General features: G+C 37.5%; 1 long non-coding RNA gene across 2 annotated transcripts in view; it reads left to right on the forward strand.

Annotated features, from left to right (window-relative positions):
- The window catches only part of LOC142422553 (uncharacterized), a 30,313-nt gene that overhangs the window by 5,133 nt on the left and 8,981 nt on the right, over positions 1-16,199 (forward strand). For both annotated transcript variants that reach the window (XR_012779091.1, XR_012779092.1), the window contains exons 3-4: positions 6,604-6,702; positions 7,709-7,799. This is a non-coding gene — a long non-coding RNA (uncharacterized LOC142422553). The remainder of the gene's footprint in view (positions 1-6,603; positions 6,703-7,708; positions 7,800-16,199) is intronic.

Below are 16,199 nucleotides of genomic sequence, written 5' to 3' on the forward strand. Positions count from 1 at the left end.
GCCAGGCTCAGTTCATTCTGCTGGGCCTCTGTGTTAAGCTCTTGTGTAGCCCGAGTTATGCCATGCTGACCACAAGGTTTACCGTACCACAAGGTCAGCATCCAGTGACATCTTGGTGTTTAGTCCATGGCATGTTTTATTGAGCTTTGGCTAGAGACATATTTGTAGAGTTTACCCAGGAACATAAAATCTGGACCATTGTCCCTATAGGTTCCCTACAATCATTGTTTAGCACCCCTTCCCAATGTGAGGATATTTCTCCCCAATCACCTACCATGCTCGCCAACAGAACTATCAGTGATGTTCCTCTCCCCTGGCCTAAACTTGATTTCCTGGCAAGGTTCTTTCATTTCTGTGGGGATTTGCCCCAGCCTTGTCTTGGTGTAGACCCTCAGGTGGATGGTCTTATCCCATATCCCACCTCTTTGTGGAGTGACCCACTTTGGAGGATATTTTTGGTTTAAGGATTATTTTAGGACTTGGGTTTTTCCAGTTTACGTGGCTCTAGAAAGTCTAGAGTTCTTGGTAATTTGAAATTCAATTTTGAATTTTTCCCTTTTGATCAGCATTCGTTTATAGATTCTTTAATCAAAAAGTTCACACTATCAATAGAATTGCCATGTGCCCCAGGGGATGATTGATAATGTTCTCTAATATAAAATTACAATGATATCTCTTAAGATTAACCAGAGATGTACGTAAACCATAGATAACATGAATGGGATTTAGACTTGCATTTAATTCTAGCCCAATATGAGAATTAGTTCTTGTGACTTGGCCCTTTTTGATGCTCACTGAAGATATGGATGCTATAGCAAAGTGTAGTAAAGAAATTTAGATGGTATGATTTTTAGAAAGAATGGCGCATGGGGGTCTTATTTTTAAACAAGCAGCCTTCTGAGTGAAATGTCACCTAAGTCCACATGGAAGAAGCACATCAGCCTTTGTGACCAGAGGAGTGTGAATAATTAAAACTCAAATATGAAGGAGGGAACAGTATTAGAGCTTAAATTGTGAACACCTGATTTGCAGAAGGATATGGATGACAGTGGAAATCCAAAATCATTTGCAAGTTCCACATAAGTGGTTTAAGATTCCGGTGAATCCTCTCTGACTCAGTTGAAGGATGTCAGTAGTCTTGCTATCAGACAGAGAGTGTTATAGAGATGATTACAATAAAGCATGATATCATTTGACCTCTGTTTTGACCCATTTTACTTCAGTAAAAACAAAGTGCAGGGGAAATATGTATGGATAAAGCTCTGTGAGTCCTCTCTGAGCATAGACCAGTGTTGTGGTTAGCCTTGCTGTTATGCAGAGTGCATTGGAAAGTGGATTATTGCAGATGCAATTCCTTTAAAATTTAGCACCATATCCATTGATCTCCTTTTTGACCCATTTTAAATTGATTTTAGTTTTTTATATTTTCTATCTTTTCAGTTGGGATACTTTTGTTTTACTTTGTTATTTTTAGTAGGTTTTTTGCTGTTTTTAAATGTTTTAGTGTATATGAAATCTAGGGTAGGTATATCTATTGAGACAATATCTTGATTAATGGTTCCTGAGTTGTGGCCGGGGCGATTTGAAGGAAGTGAGTACAATAATAACAGTGAGTACAAGAAGGAAGAAAATGTTCTAAATTCGATTGTGGTAATGATTGTACAACTCTTCTTAATATGATTGAACCATTTAATTATATAATTTGTGATGGACTTTTTAACAGTTTTATTGGTATATAATTCACATATCGTTGTAGAATCATCACCATAATCAGGTTTAGATATTTTCTTCATTCTTGGACTCATTGTTATTAGCTCCCCATTTCCTCCCCACCTCCCCTGCCCTGCCCCAAGGAACCATGAATCCAGTTACTGCCTCTGATTTACCTATCTTGGATTTTATATACAGAAAAACAGTGAAAACAATAAAAACAACACTAACAAGACTATGAAAGTAAAACAAAAGCCTCAGTCAAAAGAAAGCTACAAGTATCTTAAGAACTAGAACACATTTAGATGGCTCATAAGGGAGAGCAAATGGTGGGGTGCTGAGTTTGAACCTAACCGCATCCGCAGGAATCCACTGCGCTCTGCATACTAGCGAGGCCCTCCACCCCTCGTCCATGGTCACAGTGAGGCTCCATGGGTTTGCTTCATGAGTATTTTCCCTTCACTTTTTTTTAAAATTGAAACAGCTTTAAAGTGGGTCCAAAGGAAAATCAAATAAGATATACTGCATTTTGATCTATGTCTGACATATTGATTTACAGTGTCTGATAATAGAGCTCTTCACATCCCTCAGCTATAACGAGAGGGAATTCACAAGAGGCTTGATCTCTTTGTGGACCCTCTAAATTGATTTTGGGCTTCCACTGACAACCATAGCCTTCTACAAACCAATTGTTCACAATTTAAGCTTTGATATCATTCCAGCCTTTAGATTTGGATTATGTTCACACAGGCTGATGTGCTCCTTCCATGTGACACCCCACTTAGATGGCTGCTTGTTTGAAAACAAACCTTTAAAATCCCCGACACTATTTTTTCTAATAGCTGGGCACCATCTAGGTTCTTCACCACATTTTGCTGTAGACTCATATCTTCAGTGATTTCTTCATGAGGGCAACCACCAAGCAGGACCGTGTCATAAGAACTAGCTGTTCTTAGATTGGGACTAGAATTAAGTACAAGCCTAAAATCCACTCATGGTTTATAAATGACTCTGGTTCACCTAAGAGACATCATTGTCATTTTATGTTACAGAACATTATCAATTATCATCCCTTTGCTGACTCATGACAACTTTATAGGGCAGGGTAGAACTGTCCTGTGAGTCTCCCAGCCTGCACATCATCACAGGAGTAAAAAGCCTCATCCTTCCCCCACAGACTTGGCTGGTGACTTTAAACTGCTGATGTTTCACTTAGGAGTCTAATGTGTAGCCGGTACACTTTGATGGTGTCATTAGTTTAGCCAATGTTACAGAATTTAGAACATTGTCGAGAAAGGGAAATTATACAAGTATGGGCCAGCTGTGAACTGCAATACATGAATTGTTGACTTGTGTAAATTAAACCTTTAAGTGACTGAGCACTATTTACAGAAACAACAGGAGTTGGTGATAGGGCAAACGTTCCAATAATATTTACAACAGCAGAGCCACACCTGCCATAAAAGCAAAGAAGCATTAAAACAGACTGGTAGTTCTGGGCCACTGTTCTTGGTGGCAAGAGATTGAAACCAAGTCCCGTGCTGTGGTTGACTTCTTTCACTAGTTTAATGACATCGAGTCCCATCCATATTGTAGATTGTGCCAATTCTTCATTTCTCCGATTGGCTGAGTAACATCAGCAGCAGCAGTAGTGTGTACACATATATATCACATTTTCCTATTCATGGGCATTAGGTGGTTCTTATCTTCACCCATTGCAAATAGTATAGCAAGGAATGTTGGTGTACAAGTCTGTTTGCATGTCTTTTCAAATCTGGGTGTAGTAGACCAGATTTTTGTTGAGCTGCGACACTACTACCTACATTAGCGATACCATTTTACATTCCTACCAGCAATGGATACAAGAAATTTTTTTTTTGGTAGTGAGTTTGGTTAGGTTTATTTATTTTATTAAATCATTTTATTGGGGACTTGTATAACTAACTCTTTGCACAATCCATAAATCCATCTATTATGTCAAGCACATTTGTTGCCATCATCATTCTCAAAACATTTTCTTTCTTCTTGAGTCTTTGGTATCCGCTCATTTTTTACCCTTCTTCTCCCTCCCTCCCTACCTCACAAAACTTTGATAATTTATAAAATTTTTTTCATGTCTTACACTGTCCAATATCTCCCTTCACCCACTTTTCTGTTTTCCACCCCCAGGGAGGGGGTTATATGTGGATCATTGGTTCCTCTTTTCTCCCCCACCTTCCCCTTACCCTCCTGGTATTGCTGCACTCATTGATCCTGAGGGGTTTATCTGCCCTGGATTCCCTGTGTTTCCGGCTCTTATCTGTATCAGTGTACAGCCTCTGGTCTACCCGGATTTGTAAGGTAGAATTGAGATCATGATAATTGGGGGAGGAAGCATTAAAGAACTAGAGGAAAGTTGCGTGTTTCATCAGTGTTATACTGCACACTGACTGGCTCGTCTCCTCCCTGTGACCCTGCTGTAAAGGGATGTCTACTTGCCTACAGATGGACTTTGAGTCTCCACTCCGCACTCCCCCTCATTCACAATGATGATTTTTTTTGTTCTTTGATGACTGGTACCTGTTCCTATAGATACCTCGTGATCACACAGGCTAGTGTGCTTCATCCATGTGGGTCTCTATCTTCAAGCCTTTAAGATCCCAGAGGCCATATCTTTTGATAGCTGGTACCATCAGCTTTCTTTTTCACATTTGCTTATGCACCTGTTTTGTCTTCAGCAATCATGTAGGGAAGGTGAGCATCATGGAATGCCAGTTTAATAGAACAAAGTGTTCTTGCATTGAGGGAGTATTTGAGTAGAGTCCCAATGTCCTTTAATACTAAACCTATAAATACATGCACATTAGATCTACTTCTCCATCATCATATATAAATATTGGCATGTACACACCTGTATTTAGACCTTTAAATACTCTTTGACTCCTAATTCTTTCCTCTATTTCCTTTTGCTTTCTTCTTGTCCCACTATCATGCTCAGTCTTCATTTGGATTTCAGTAATTCCTCTAGGTTATACTGCTCTTGATCAAGCCCTACCAGGCCTCCTGCACCCTCCTGGCCATTGATTTTGAATCACTTATTGTTCCCTTGTCCCTAGGTTTGTTAACACCCACTTCCTTTCCCCCCACCCCCGCCTCCCCTGCTCCCATATCTCCCCAGAACCAGCAGTCCGTTGTTTTCTCCTTCAGATTGTTTATCCCGCCTATTTTTTCTAGATGGAATTGCAGAGATAATAATATGCACAAAAAACAAGACAGAGCAAAACAAAGCAACAAAAGAAAACCAAAAAAAGACAAAAAAAAGAAAAGCCTGTAAATAGTTCAAGGTCTGTTTGTTGACCTTTAGGAGTGTTTTCCAGTTGAGTCTGATGGGGTGGCACACTCTGGCCCCAAAGTCTATTTTTTGTACTCCCTCAAGACTTCTTTGCTCTGCTTCCTTTGCTGTTCTGTTGCATGGCTCTTAGTGTTTTGCCTCAGTGTGATGGGGTCAGATTGGGCACAGTTCCCACACTGTGTTTCCAGTGTTGTCCCCTGGTAGCACTATGGGTCAGTGAGGTACATCGTGTCTCATAGTGGACTGGCCATATGGTCCTCTCTGTGCTTTGACTTCTCTGAGTGGAAATATCGTCCTCAGGGCTTGGTGGGCCAGGATGTGTTCCACTTTGAACTACTTTCTTGTATTCATAACACTTGTAAATTCTTGTTTTAAATTTTTGTCCCCCATCTTCCTGATGTCCTTCTGAGAAAACAATCACTGTAAGCAATGTCTGGTTAAATTATATATCAAAAGAAATCTTTTTATTTACCCACCTATAAATGTGATTTTTTTTTAGGACATTTGATGTATGTTTTTAAGTACTTGGTATTAGGTGTATTTGTGCTTAGTTTGTACAATGTAGACCATAATCTGGTACCCATAGAGTGACAGCAGATAGAAAAACCTAACAGCACAGGGTGTGCATTTTTCCTGTTTTCAGGGCCTAGTGCATTATGTGGAACAAAGCATGGTGGACCCTTTTTATATTCATCTAATTGCTTTAAAATGCTAAAGTAGATACTTACTCCTTTTGTTCTTCTGGTTTTAAAATGTGATCCATATCAAGTGTCTAAGAAGATGTGCATTTTATAGGGTGAAACTACTTCCTCTGTATATGAAAAAACCCTAAAGTATAGTAAAAAATATAGATGGGAAATAGCAAATATTTGTTGAATGAATAAACTGCTGACTCCATGTCCAGCTACAGTAGTGTGGTGAGGATTCGGAAGTGCTCCTAGAAGCGGAGTGCTCATACAATAGAAACATCATGTAAGACCACCTTCTTCGGGCCATGATGTCAGGTTTTCTCTTACCTCAGTGAACAAATAGGACACTTGTCTTTTGAAATAATAGAAAGCAATCAGTGTGCAAAACTGTACAATACCAAATGGTTAAAGGAGATTAAATTATTATAGTATCATTGCATTGACAAGTTAGTTAACTTGGCTTTTTCTTACTTTAACCTTGTAATGTGTAAATAAAAGTTCTGAAGTAGAAGCAGCACAATTTGCTTAGGTAAACTGTTACGTACAAATAGGTAAAAATGTGTACGTGTATCAGTCCTTTGAAAAATATCATGGAAAAATTAATTTTTTTGGTTCTGTAGTGCCAGGAACTGGATTTAATGGTTTCTTGTGGGGATTGTAGGGGTGGTTGGTGGGAAACAGGAAGCTAATAACAATGAGTACAAGAAATAAGAAAATGTTCTAAAATTGATTGTAGTGGTAATTGTACAGTTTTTTGTACAATTCTTAATAACTATTGAATTGTTTGATGTGAATTGTTACATGTCAATAAAACTTAAAATTTTTGTTGTTCTGCAGTGTATTTCTCCATTTTCTCTTTAATTCTCTTCCTAGTAATGAAGCAAAATCAGACGGAAGAAGCAATTTGATACCAACCATCAAATTTCGGCACTGTTCTTTGTTAAGAAATCGACGCTGCACTATTGCATACTTGTAAGCTGCTGTGATTTTACTTGTAGTAGCAGGAAACAAAGAAGAGTTTTCCATGGGGTTTCTCAATTAAGTTTCTGGTTGATAGCAACAGATCTCAGATTTATTTATCTCTGTGGTTATGCATGGAGCCCTGGTAGCATGGTTACTTGTTGGGCTGTGATCTACATGGTCCACAGTTCAAAACCACTAGTAGTTCCGAGGGGAAAAGGCCGTGTTTCTATTCCTGTAAATAATTAAAATCTCGGAAACCCACAGGGGTTTGCTATGAGTCAGCATTGGCTTGATGGAAGTGAGAGTGTTTTCAGTGTTTATGCGCTGGACTGTTAACCAGAAACAGCATTTCAAAACCACCAGCTGTTCTGCGGGGAAAAGATGAGGCTTTCTACTCTTAAAAAAGAGTTACAATCTCGGAAACTCACTGGTGCGCTTCTATCCTGTCCTTACAGTGTCAGTATGAGTCAAACAATTCCATGTGGCAGTGAGTTATTTCTTTTAAGTTTGATTTAATGTAAGCATTTTAATTTCGTTTTTCCAGTTTAAAATTTGTATTGTAAAAGATTGCACTATTCTTGAAAGCAGAGAGAATAATATAGTGAAGCTCCTGGAGTTGTCATAAATTTAACAATACATTTTCCATAATTTATGACATATGTATGTTAGGCTACTTAAAACTAAGTACTAAACATCAGATAACATTTTACCACTATATACTTTAGGATACATCTCTAAGAAATAAGGGCCTTTCTGATCTTTTTCCACATTACTGCTGTGTCACCATCACAGTTACGACAATGAACAGTGCTAGGGGCATCAGCCCAGTTCCTATTCCCAATTTCTGGTAGTCCCAAAGATGTCTTCTTAGAGTAGATCTATTTGCATCAGAATCTTAAAAAAAAAAAAAAATCCACAAATGACAGTTTAGTTGATAAGATCCTTGAGTCCTTACTGATAGAACAATGTCTGATTTCCTGCTTGTTTGTATGCTAATACTCTCTCAATGTCCTAGGTATGACCGGTTACTGCGGATTCGTGCACTTAGGTGGGAATATGGCAGTGTGTTGCCTAATGCTTTACGATTTCACATGTCTGCTGAAGAAGTAAGTTAGCACTTTTTCAAGTTAATGATTTTGGGAAAATACTGAGATCCTGGCTTTTTTTTTCTACAATGATGTTTACTGGTATTTCTCTGTTTTCTGTAAATTTTCTATATTTTGTTTGTGAGAATGTGTAGAGGTAAATATAAACTACTAACTCAGCAGTTTGTATATATAATTTATTGACACATACTTTTTGAATTAAGCAACCATTCTTACCATACTTTTCTGAGTTATTCCTCACTAGCATAAGCTTACTACTCCAAGATTCCTAGCTAATCTTTTGAGTTGCTATCATTTGATCCATGATTTGATCACCTTTTCAGCAATAAGTTTTCAGCGTTTTTTAAGCAGTTAGTACTTACTGCGATAGGCATGGGAAGTATAAAACCAAACTCATTACTCTCAAGTCGATTGTGACTAAAACTGCCTCAGAGGTTTATAAGGCTATACATTATTTTTGTTTTGAACTGTCTTATTTGGCACATAATCCATATACACTATCAATCTTTATGGAAACCAACTGCCATATTTTTCTCTTACAGAGTAGCTAAGTGGATTCAAATTGCCAACCTTTCCATTAATAGTGACAAATGTAGCAACTGCCACTGGGGTACCCTTCTGGAAGGGAGTAGTAGTAAGTAATTCTAGTGCTACAGGGAAAACTGACAAACAATAAAAAAAGGAGTTTCTTTTATTTATTAGTGAATCATCAGTGGAGTTGAAAAGCCGACATTATTCTTAGGAGATATGTAGTTTTCTAGTCAGCATGAATAAATATTCAGAATAAGATGAGTATTTGTCACTGAAGGTAGGGTGCTAGACCAGTATTTCAAGATAGAACATTAGAGTCAGAACACTTGGTTTCAACTCCTGACACTGCTTTCTAATCTTGGGCAAGTAACCTCATTGCTCTGTGTTCACTCCTTTATTTACAAAATGGGGTCATAGTGTGTCCTACTACAGCCTTGGTTCTCAACCTTCCTAATGCCATGACCCTTGAATAGAGTTCCTCATGTTGTGGTGATCCCCAATCTTAAAATCATTTTTGTTGCTACTTCATAACTGTAATTTTGCTACTGTTGTGAATTATAATGTAAACATCTGATATGTAGGATATATTTTTAGTTTACAAATTGAACATATTTAAAGCATAGTGATTAATCACAAAAATAGGTAATTATATCTTGAGAAATACTGATTTCTAATTATAAATAAATGAAATTTTGTCTTGAAGCATGGTGTAGCATGAGTAACAGTCTTAATATAACAATAGTGAACTACATTGCTACATTTTGCGACAGTGTGCGTAAAAAGCCAGAGGGTTGAGATAGTTTCTTTCTCACTAGATCAGAAATTCTCCAGACAGTCTTTGCAAGAGCACAAGATCATCTTCCACAACAAATCTACTTCTTTATTTAGACTTGATAACAAACAAGCTGGAAAACCCTGTTTCACAAAGATAAGTTGTTGGAAATGGAAGAAAAAGGTGCAACACAGTCTCAGACAGAACAGGACCTGACTGCAAACACTTGATCCAGAATTTTGTAACTGGCATTGTAGAGAAATCAGTTCTCGCTGCATCGCTGTTAGTTCAATAAACGTCTCGTGCTATCTCAGGAACATCTTCAACTTTGACTGTAAATGGGCTTCTGGCAAGTGCAAATGAGGTGTCGGGTAGATTTGGAAAGTACGATGAAATTTCATCTGCAAGCATATGCAAGTGTTCTTTCACAGAAATTGTAATCCTTTTGTCTGGTTCAGTGTCATGTTCTTCAAAGAAAACAGATAGGGTAGGCATGTAAATTTTATTTTCTTTTTATTATTTTTTTGGTAAATTTTATTTTCATTCAATTTTTTCCCCCAAAGCTGATGTTTCCTTTGGAATGATCAGATATTTTCAGACAAATCAAGGCATGTTGCATTTTGTCCTTGCAGTAATAAATTGTAACTCATTCAAGATGGCAAAGATGGCAATCAAACTATTTTCTGTATTTCACTTTTATCGCTGCAAAATGCTTTGAACTGCGGTCATGTTTTCTGATAAAAAACGTTTTGAGTTCATCACCATGCTCAAAAACACCTTTTAAAACTTTTCCTCTGGACAACCGTCTCACTTCAGTTGCGAAAGCAGTAGACTATTTAAAGTGCTCGCCTTTACAAAATTGACAGAATTTATGATGCTTCTCATTACTTCTTGTAACTCTTTTGGCCGTGTATTTGTTGCTAATATTTTCTGATGAGTTATACAGTGAGTTCCGGTGACTTTCGGTGACTCAGTACCAAACATTGAAATTCAGATTGACATCCTAGCATAGTGGAGCATCATCTGCAAACACCACTAACCTTTTCCCAAGAGATCTTATGCTCTTTCAGAATGAACCAACTATCAAATACATCACGTGTAGTAGTTGCCATTTTAAGAGGTTTGCAAAAAAAGAAACTCATATTTAAAGTCGCCATCATTAATATGCCTCAGGTAAACAGTAACTGTGAACAGTTTGCAACGTCTGTAGATTCATCACGCTGGATGCTAAATATTGGAAGTGGAGCAGATTTACTTTCCTGGATTATCTGATCAAGAATATCAGCAGCCTTGTCTGCTATTCTTCTGCAGGCAGTGTCATTTGATAAGAAAATTGTGCTCAATTTTGTAACAAATTCATCTCTGATCATAACTCGAACAATTTACTGGCCCCTGGCAACAGTGAATCCTCAGCAATGGTGTAGGGTTTCATAGCGCTGGTGATTCTGAGTGCCACCAAATATGAAACTTCAATGACTGCTACGTTTTGTTTGTGGTACTTGCCACCAGTGTCAAGTCTGGCTTTCTTGAGTTCATCACCAGCTTTGCTTTTAAAATAGTTGGTATCTTTGCCAGCAAAGCTCAGATATTTGCTATCAAAATGGCATATTAGTTTGTTCAGCTTCATAGATTCAACTAATAGAACTTCACAACAAGTAAGACATTGTAGTTTCTCAGTTCCTGCTGTCATTGAAGTAAAACCATACCATAAAAAATCCTCACTATCTTTTCTTAACGTTCTTCTACATGATCCATTGTCATGGGATGGTTGGCTAATGAAAATAATATATAACCATAGCTTTAATAATACAAAAGATGGCTCTCCCTCCTCCACCACTGCCACCTCCTCCTGCTGTTCCTGCAGCTGCCTGTGTGCTCGTTTGGTGCGGACCTGGTACCTCTTTTGAGAAGACTTCAGCATTCACCCTGGCCAACAAAAAACTCAAGGGAGGAGTCAAGACTGAGAACAATGATCAGATTAACTTGAAGGTGGTAGGGCAGGATGGTTCTGTGGTGCACTTTAAGATTCAGAGGCACACCCACTTAGTAAGCTAATGGAAGCCTATTGTGAACAGGGTTTGTCAATGAGTCAGATCTGATTTGATTCGACAGACAGCCAATCAATGAAACAGACACACCTGCACAGTTGGAAATGGAGGATGAAGATACAATTGATGTGTTCCAGCAGCAGACAGGAGGCATCTTCTAAGGGAGCCTGCTCCTTTCCTCCAGAACTCTCTTCCAGCCGACCAAGAATCCATTCTCGATTAGAAAACCACAGTTTGATTCCACCACCTCCTGACAACTACAGTATAGTTTTCTCTTTATTTCATTTCCCCTTCCTCATTCCTTTATTGTACACAAAGTAACTGGTGCATGTGCACAAGCATATTAAATTTTTCCCTTTGTTTATTTATTCGTTTACTAAATCACCAATGGTATGTTTTGATCGACATCAGGTGGAGATGGGATGGGGAAAACACTGGCTCTGTGAAAGCTCCCCTTCTCCATCAGTGGCTTGCTCATTCAGCTTCTCTCTTTGTATTTCAGTAGGTTATTTTGCTCTCACTGTTTAACAAAAACAAAAAAAATGACATGAAAAAAATCCTTGCATGCCTTGTTCGATTGAAGAATTTTTATGTTTTTCATTTATCATTGTAAAACCAAGGACAGTTTTATAACATTTTTGTATGTAGCTATTACATGTAGGGCAATCTGTCTTTAAGTAGGCGTAAATTACTCTCAATGAAACCTAGATAGTTTTCCCTTCAAGTCAAGCGTCTTGTTTAAATTTCTTATTTAAAAAAAAAAGTACTAAAGATGATACATGGCACAATTTAGTCAATACAGTTTATTAAAATTTCCTATGATTTAACATTCTCTATGTTGTGTTTTTACATACCTGTTACTATCACAAGGAGCAGTATTCACATCAACCACAGCTGAATATAAAAAGACCAATCAGCATCCAGATAAAGTTCCCATGGTACAGATATCGATTTTTTGCAGTAGTTTATGATTTTACCCAGAAATAATAATTCATGAAGTGTCATTTACCTCCAATACTGCTGCTTTTAACACTGTCGCTGCTTTTAACACAGTAGCTGCTTTTAACACAGCAGCTGCTCTCTACACATGTGTGACTTGTCCACATAAACACATTGTGGTGCCAACCCTGTCACATCCACCTTTATTTGTACAAGTTGAATGTGATGAGGTTGTCTGATTATGTCATTACGCTGCGTACTCGTATGTGGGCAGACCCTCCTGGAGATGGATAGAGGAGCAGTGACTTGGTTCCTAAGACCATTGGAAATACATGTTTTCCAATGGTCTTAAGTGACTCCTGTGAAAGGGTCCTTTGACCCCAAAAGAGGTCGTAACCCACAGGTTGAGAACTGCTGTATTAACAGGGTTGTTACAGGATGATTAAGGCTGCCCATTTGGAACATAGCATAGAACGGAATGTGATCAATGCTGTTATTGTGTGAGTTTGGTATAGTATATCATTTATGAAAGAAAGTGTTAGTCTGGGTTGACTAGAGGAACAGTCATACACTCATGTGTATAAGAACTTTATATAAAAGAGCAATTATATATTGAGAAAACATCTCAGCCCAGTTCAGATCAAGTTCATAAGTCCGATATTAGCCTATATGTTCGGTACTAGTCGATAAATTCCTCTTTAGATTCACAGTATATGTAATGATGCCAAATGCAGGAATATCGCAGGCCAGTGGGTAGAAGGTCTTGTGGATCCAGTGGCAGTGTATGCATTTCAGTGTTGGCACGGGTCTCCTCCAGCTCTCTGACTGTCTCAGCGCAGAAAAGGAAGGCAGAGAGACTGGGTTTGATCTCCATTGAGCTACTTATTTCTGTCATGCCTCAAAATGAGGTAATCAAGCTGCAATTTTATTGACAGGCTGACAGGATATAATGTAATTGCCACGGCATGTATTCAGTAAATTTGCCATGAGTTTTATAAACAATTTACTTGCTAACTGCATTTAAAAAATTTAACTTGAGTTTAATTGACATAATTCATATACCACACAACCCAGTGGTTTAAATATATTAAAAAGAGCTGTGCAGTTATGATCCCCATCAATTTTAGAACATTTTCTTCAGTCTTAAACTCACCATTTGCCCCAGCCTGCCCTGTCCTAACCCAAAGAAACTTAATCCATTTATAGTCTTCACAGTAACTAAGTCCTATCCTAGATTTTATTTAAAGAAAATCATATGCGTATGGATTGTGATAAGAGTTGTATGAGCCCCTAATAAAATGTAAAACACAAAATAAAAAAAAACACCTAACTATCCTAAGTCATCATGGCAAAATATTGAATTCTCAATAAACCACTGAAAACTCCAAAAAAAAAGAAAGAAAATCATATGCAAAAAAACAGCCCTCAATCCAAAAGAAAATATAAAAACTAGAACAAATTTAAAAGGGACCAAAAGAGAGAAAAACAATAACGTTAAAAATTATCTGTGTTAATCTACTTTCCAATGCACTCAGTGTATAACAAGACTATTTCCATTCTTTGTTCATGGTCTAAGGAGATTCACTGGAGGCTTAATCTGTGTGGGAACTGTGCAAATGGAGTTTGGGCTTCCACTGTCATCCGCAGTCTGCTCAGGTTTTAATCTCTAATACCATTGCCTCCTCTGATCTTGGATTGCTAAGTACATTTCCATGCTTTATTTTTATTCTGTTCATGTTCTGGAGAAAGAAACAAAGTACCTCAGCTTCTTGAGGGAACTACTAAATAATTACGTTACCAGTTAATTTTTCAGGTTCTTTTTCCATGGTCTTTGTGCCGGAATCTTACATTAAGTGGACTTGAGGGGTGCCTCTCTATTATGGTGAAATGAACAGAACATGTTCTTTCTCTAATAACAATAGCTATAGTATTTTTTTAAAAACATATAGTGTTTAAGAGTAATAGTTCTTGTAGGATTTTATCTTAAAATTTAAGTAACCAATAGATGAGGATTTTATTTTAAACATAAATACATGAACTTGTCGTGCATAAACATTTTTAGTTTAGTACAAGGTAGTCATGACAAGGCACACAAGTAAGACTTCAAGATGCTGATTTTAGAACCAGAAAATTATAATTAACTATTATAATGTTAGTCTTGAGATTAGATTTCCATACTTTAGACTTCATTTTGACCTTGAGTTCAATGGAAATCCCTTGTAGCTGGGGTCCAAATTCGGTGTTAATAGAGTCTCTACAAGGTCTAGTCTATGGAGAGAATCACTGCCTCTGCCTTTTCCTTCTCAGAGCATAAACCGAAATTCAGTTTCTATATGTGAACATTTCACTTTGAACTCACTGTAAGGGATAGGTGATGCCATCTTTAACAAAGATTAGTGTATTATTTTTTTCCATGAAGGTAGACAAATAGTAGTTTACAAGTTAGAGACTCCAAGACACTTTAGAGAGAGATAATCTTATGTCATAATTTCTTTTTTAAAAATCATTTTATTGGGGCTCATACAACTATTATCACAATCCATACATACATACATTAATTGTGTAAAACACCCACTGCCATTGACTTTTAACAATCCTTAAGGATGAGCAAAGTAGAACTGGCTCTTTAGGTTTCTGAAGCTGTATTTCTTTATAGGAGCAGAAATCCCCTTTCTCCCTAGGTGTAACTGGTTGAGTCAAACTGTTGACCTTGGCTTTAGCCAACACATAACCCAATACTAACCAACATAGTAGTGGTGGGTGCCTTCTCGTCAGTTCCGCCTCATAGTGGCCCTGTCTAGATCAGGATGAAGTACTACTGGACTCTGCATCCTCACAATTGTTATGTTTGAACCCATTGTTGAGTTACCATATCAATTCATCTCCTTGAGTTGTTTTTGTTTTTCCCACTTACTTTGCACTGTACCAAGTATTGTGTCGTTTTCTAAGGACTGGTCTCCTGAAAACATGCCCAAAACTTGTGAGACAAGTCTTGCCATACTCATCTCTAAGGATCAGTCTGGCTGTAATCTTCCGAGACAGATTTGTTTGTTCAGTTAGCAGTCCATGGTACTTTCGGTGTTCTTTGCCAACATGCTAATTCAAAGGCATCTATTCTTTGGTCTTTATTAATTGTTGTCCAACTTTCATATGCTTATGAGGCAATGGAAAAATCCCATGGCTAAGGTCAATGGAAAATCCCATGGCATTGCTCAGTCCTCAAAGTGTGACATCCTTGCTCTTCATCACTTTAAAGTAGAATTTCAGAAATCCAAAATATGTTTAGTGAAAGAAATTTGTCACAAAATAATAAATACTGTGTGGATCTATTTAAAGTACAAATAATGAACAGCACTAAACTAGTGTTTTAGGGATGCATTCTTGGGTGATAATGTAAAATTTTCAGAATGGAACAAAATGATAAGTCTCCATTTTGGGGCTGAGGATGTGTTACTCCTTGACCAGGCTGTTTCTTAATAATGTCATTAACCTGTACATCTTTGTTTTGCCTACCTTTCTGTAATTATACATAAATAAGATTCTGAGGAGATTGCAACTAATGTCACAAAACAAAATATATATAAATTATTGTATAAAACATGAGTTTTCTCTGTAAACTTTCACCCTAACCATAATAGACTTTAAAAAATAACAAATGCCTTTTATTATTATTTCCTTCCCCCAGCCCTTGGCAACTCTTAATCTACTTTTTTACATTTATAGAATTCCGATGACTGACTTTCCTACAAATGCAGTCGTAAAATAATGTGACCTCTTGCGCCACTTTACATGTGATAAAGGTTTACCCTTGTCAGATACAACTTAGAACTGAATTCCAAAGTAAGCCTCACTATCTTCTATTGTGTGCACTCCTCATTTTGCTTGTCCTTCCTTCTCTTTGGGGACATTTGCATTGTCTGCTCAAGCATGTTGTTCCATTCTTATAAAAAGAGTCCGTGCAGTATTTAAAGAGACCATAACTGAATCATGTGTTTTTCATAGTGTTGTTTCTGGTTGAATGGTTTTTTTAGATCTGTGCTTAGGTCTACTGGTTTGTAAGCTATGTGGTAACAAGAATTTTGTCTGTTTTGGTTGAATGCTCCATCCTAA

The sequence above is a fragment of the Tenrec ecaudatus genome, chromosome 12 (genome assembly GCF_050624435.1).
Source record: "Tenrec ecaudatus isolate mTenEca1 chromosome 12, mTenEca1.hap1, whole genome shotgun sequence".
Taxonomy (NCBI): Eukaryota; Metazoa; Chordata; class Mammalia; order Afrosoricida; family Tenrecidae; genus Tenrec; species Tenrec ecaudatus.